The sequence below is a fragment of the Aythya marila genome (genome assembly GCF_965140915.1).
Source record: "Aythya marila genome assembly, chromosome: 4".
NCBI classification, from domain to species: domain Eukaryota; kingdom Metazoa; phylum Chordata; class Aves; order Anseriformes; family Anatidae; genus Aythya; species Aythya marila.
Genome location: NC_139045.1, coordinates 62,184,348 through 62,189,738, shown reverse-complemented (window position 1 = coordinate 62,189,738; position 5,391 = coordinate 62,184,348). Strand labels below are relative to the sequence as shown.

General features: G+C 37.8%; 1 long non-coding RNA gene across 1 annotated transcript; it reads left to right on the top strand.

Annotated features, from left to right (window-relative positions):
* The first annotated feature begins 569 nt into the window (after positions 1-569).
* On the top strand, positions 570-4,198 carry LOC309877465. The gene is made up of 3 exons (XR_014317363.1): positions 570-701; positions 2,902-2,968; positions 3,926-4,198. It is a non-coding gene; the product is annotated as an uncharacterized lncRNA (long non-coding RNA).
* Positions 4,199-5,391: the final 1,193 nt, after the last annotated feature.

Here is a 5,391-nt window from a genome sequence, read left to right as displayed (position 1 = left end):
ATACAGCCTTTCAGTGATGAAAATTGAAAACACTGAAAATTAAAATGTAAATGCATTTATCAAAAGAAGAGGAAAAAATGGAACCCTGAACTTTAACTGCTTTTACATTTTACTTCTTCAAAAACGATTTTGATATTTACATCTCAAAAGCACAAGTAGTCAGACTGCAATATCCATTGGGATCCTTACTAATAAGTGACTGTTTCTTGCTGGGGGTCTGAAGATTTGTTTTAGTAAAACAGCATTGAAAACTCTGTGTATGTGTTTGTGTGTGTGTTTGTATGTATTCTGAGAGACAAAGAAAATAATTATATGTTATTTTATGCTTTTTTTTCTCCTTTCTGTTAAATGTACTCTCTGTGTTTTTTACTGCTTGGTACCATACTAGATAGGATGCAGGTTCCTCCTGTCTCTGTAGAGTGGAAAGAAAAGACAGAGAAACAGTGATACACTCTAGAAGCTTCTTTACAATGAAATTTAGCAGTTAATAAACTGAGTAAAATGCATAATTTAAGTTTCACTGCTGCTGGTCTTTTTTTTTCCCCTTGGCTTCAGAAAAAAATATATTGCTTTTTTGTTGGCATCCTGCCTTGACTGATGAGATGTTAGCAGCCCCTAAGAAGGAGAAAATCCATATGCCGAAGACGACTGTGGGCTCAATTTCCTACAGAGGAAGAGTGTTGGATGAAGCATAGAAACAGGTAGGCAGCGCAGCAAACTGAGACAACATGCGCCTCTGGTGCTGCTGAGTAATATAAGGAAATAAGAGGTTGATTGTATTATCTGAATGGAGACCATGCTTATTTGTGCAGTCGTTACTGTATACACAGTCAGAATAGTTGACTCCCTGTAGCTAAAATCCATCCAAATCCTCTACAAGCGAGACAGGTAGAGAATAGATAAATCCTTTGTATAGTATTTCCACTGCTCTTGTAATCCTTTTCTCTTTCTTTTCCTTAACACTGGAAACATATTTTGTCTGGTGTGCATTTTCTAACTCCATGCTGGGTAACAGTGCCAAACCCCCTAGATTTAAGTGACAAGCCCCTCCTCTCAGGCTGACAGGACCACAGAGTGCTGAAGCTCCTGCCCCTGTTTAAACATAGAAGAGTAGCCAGGCACTGTTCTCCCATCCCTTCCCTTTCTTGGCCTGCACACATCCATAGTGGCTTTTGCATAGGGGGATGCCACTGTGGCCGGATACCACAAGCCTCCAAGATGTGCTGTCCTGCTTCTCCCAGCCCTACACCTTCTGTCCCAGAAGGGCAGAAGAAGTACATCCCCCATTTACAACCTTTAAGTGACACCTCCATGTGTTGAGATGGAAAATCCTCAAGTGGCCTGATTTTATATGGATGAAGACATTTTGATCAGTCCCTTGTAACAGCTGCAGTGAAGAAGGATGAGCACCAGTTGTGGCTGACCCTCCCTGTGCACCGTGATGAGAGAAGGGAGGTAGCCTCAAATGGGCAACAGTGCTGCACCAAGTGAATTCATTTATGTTTTTGTAGTTTTCTCCTCAGAGTGTCCTTAATTAAGCTTTTAAAACAGGCCCATTAATTTCAGATGCTTCTGTCTTTTCTGTGCTTAGCTTAGAAGAATTCAAATTGAGCATCCAAAATAGAGCTTTGGCACGACCGTCTCTGTCTGTTTTAGCCTCACCTGTTGTAGTTGGAAAATAATTTTCGCCTGTCCATAATATTGTTAAATAACTTTCATTCTAAGGTGATAAGCATTTAGAAACTCACAAAGTATTATAAATAGCAAAATTGCTATCACAGAGAAATTACCACTGAGCAAAAGTTATTGCCATTTAGGATCTCAGATACTGAAATGGTTGAGAATCTTCTGGGTTCATGTTTCAAAGAAAATAGCTTGTCAAGTAAAGAGATCTTTAAATGAATATCTATTTATGCTAAAAATGTTCATAGCATTTTTTTTTTCAGAATAAAAGAAAATTTGGTTTCATTATCTTTCCTTAAAATAAGCTACTCAAACTTGTTCTTTTTCTTTCTTCCCTTTTTCCTTTTTTTTTTTTTTTTTTTTTTTTTTTTTATTATCAAAAAAGCTGTTATTGTTAGTTCTATTTCTGTATCTGATATTTCTTTTTACTTTGAAAGGAAAATGACTTCAATGTTTCAGATGCTTCAGACACTGGAATATCTTGCGCTATCAAAACAGAACACAACAGTCATGATCAGAAACATTTTGCTTTAGCATGTAAGCAATTATTTCTATAAAATCATTGATATTCTTCAGATATAACAGGCATGTTTGGCAAATTTATTTACATCTTTCCGATGTTTTATGCATTTTTTGTTCCATTTTCATCTTTGTTATTTCTGTTCCTGTCTTTCTTGAATTTATGATTAATGTTTCTTTAGGCAACAAAACAATACGTTCCAGATCAAGAGTTATGCAAAGTCATAGCTTTTTTTTTTTTTTTTTATTTTTTTTAGAAATAAAATGAGTCAATGAAATATTTGTATTCATATCAAGTCTCCTCTCATGCAAGACATCTTGTAGTCAAAAGTTAGACAGACTAAAATAGCAACTGCCCAAACAGGAAAGAAACATGGTACAAGCAGTAGGTGGTTTTGGAAAATTCCAGCCACTACCTGGGTCTGGATACAATTGATAAAGAGGACAAAAGAACTAATGGTATAGATTTAATGGATCAAGTTTCTCTTCTGCAGTTCATCTCTTCATTAATGGACCATGAAAAGTGAAGACAAGAGAATTGGACCAAAGAGCTGCCAGAGACTAAACCAAGCATTAACTCTTGAAAGATTGTATCCTTGATGCTTTAAATTAAAACTTTATTGCCATTGTAAAATGTCTGTGACTTACCCGGGGAAAATAAAATATATGATTTTCAGAGAGTGGTCATTACTTTTTCAGCTAAAGAAGAAGTGTCCTTTCCTCTTAAGAATGGTGTGAAACAGAGTCCTCAACTGGCCTTCCTCAGGTGAGGTTCCTGGTCAAAGACCTTTTCCACCCACATCTGTTTCATTAGTTCTTTTTCAAGGAATGGAGCAAATTTTGTGTCACATCCTCAGTTTCTAATTTAACAGTAAAAAAAGTAGAGCCATATTTCAGAGGAGTAAATAATCATTTTTCAAGTTGTCTGGGACAAAGACTGTGCTCTTTCTCCTGGGTATAACATAGGGATGACATAGGAGAAAAATGCCATACCTCAGTTGGTCTGCATACCCCTGTTCCACCCCTGAAAGGCAAAGATTTTGATACCCAAATACTGGCATGAGCCACAGAGGTTTTGGTCACTGGTTTTTGAGCTGCAGTGATTGAAGAGTGGCTCAGCAAATAGGGAAGACAGAAGCGGGTATCTGTGGAGGAAATCAACTGCCTGTTCAAGAGCCACATATTCCTTATGTAAAACAGGTGGTGATATTTAAATGAAGATGCAGGGTTTTGAAGCTCCATATTGTGACCCAGGACTATTCAGGCCCAGTTTCAAAGTACTGGTATAAGAGGGAAACATCTGAGTAATTTCTCAGCACAGTGGCACAGCTTATTTCCAAAGAACAACTTCAAGCTGGATAGAATTGCCTTCATGGTCACTAAACTACAAGATCTCCTGTTTCTGAATAGCAGAAATGCTCAGCAGAGAAATATTCTGTAATATCCAAGCAGCTTGAGAAACAACCACTTCTCTGTCAATAGCAGGGAATGTAGCATTTGTAACTCTTCTTCTTGAGAATTAATGGGGCTGCTTTCCAGAGACACTGTTTGAGGATATTATAATTAAAAAAAAAAAAAGTGACTAAAATAGACAAAATTGAAGTACATATACTAAAAACTGTAATTTTGAAATTATTTTTTTTAGTTTACTTTCTAAGTTTATTTTGAAGTTGTTTTTATTTCTCCACAACTGCCTGACATTATATGTTATGCTCTTTTACAGTGAAAGCTGGATTACTTGTGAAGAATCTTAGGGACTACATCCAGCCTCCTGCCCTGCTGGAGGTACTCAAACCCAGAGCTCACCTCTCCCTGAGATGAGAGGCCCAGCTACTAGGATGCTGGCTACAGGAGATGGAGTGGAGTGTGAGGGGGCAGAGAGCATATGTCTCTCTGACTGAAGCTGTTCCACCATGCAGAAAACCTTCAAAATTCAAGATCAAAGATGGACCAAGAGGGGATACCACTGCATCATCCAGCAGTCACCTGACAGAAGGAAATCTGCGTACCCTTCCTGCTCCAACATGTAGCTACAAGCTTCTATGTGCATAAAGCACTAAATAAAATAGTAATAATAAAAATATCTGACCCTATGTTCTTTCTTTTCCCTTTTTGTTTAATTGGATTGTCTGTCAGTGCTCCATGTAGGAGGATCCCTTATCAGAAGTATGAAGCTTTTCTGACTGAATGGAAAGACGAAAACATGCTCAGTAAGCTGCTGTATTTGTCTCATGAGCTAAGCTACAAGTTGACCTGATGATCCTACAAAACAAAGAGCTGCTTATAAAATGTCTTAATTGCAGAGAGAGTATTAAATCAAAACCAGTTGTTGGTGGTGATAGCTTCCATGGATCTCTGCTACAGTCCACAGAGAAAGTATAGGCACCCTGAGAGATTACGTGGTAGTCTACACACAGCACAGACCTCAGAAAAAAAAATCAGAAGGATGATAATTGTCCTTTCTTCCACCTCTGTCTTCTCCTGTTCTGCACAGGCATCCTTGCTTATATATCTGAGAAATACAGGTCTCAGTGCCTTCATGGTTCTTTGTAAATATTTTATTTAGGCTCTGCTCCGTTTCCTAAATTTGAGCCTTCTGTACTTTACTGATATGCGTTTACAGCTGGACAATTCCCAATGCTGAGAAGCAGTACACAGAATTTTCCATGAGGTTACAAAACAAATCTGAAACTTAACAAGCCATTGTTTATCTCATTATATGCATCTTCAGAGAGCCAAGAGCAACCTACGCAGTGCCACTGTTCTGTAGATTAATTCACGGCTGATGAAAACAGATTGTTCTTAAAAGCAAAAGCTTTATTGTTCGAATGTCTGTACTGAGTCTGGCTGCCCTGTGTCACCCACTGCCTATAGGAGTCACAAGGCCTTTGAGGATGCAGTTGCCAATATAGCCTCAGTGAGCACATCACCCATTATGCTTTGCTAACAGATTTACTTAAAGGAGTATTCACTCATTGACTGGCACTTTATTTTTTTTATTTTTTTTGTCAGATAGATGAATGTCATGGCTGTCAAGGGCAGATGAAGGTTTGAAATATTACAAGCAGACGCCTCTTGCTAAGATAATATACACCCAATTTTTTGCAAACATATCTCTGAGGAGGAAATAGGCTAGAGATTATCATGAGAATTTTTTGTAGCTGTAAAATTTTGTTAAAATGCAAGAAA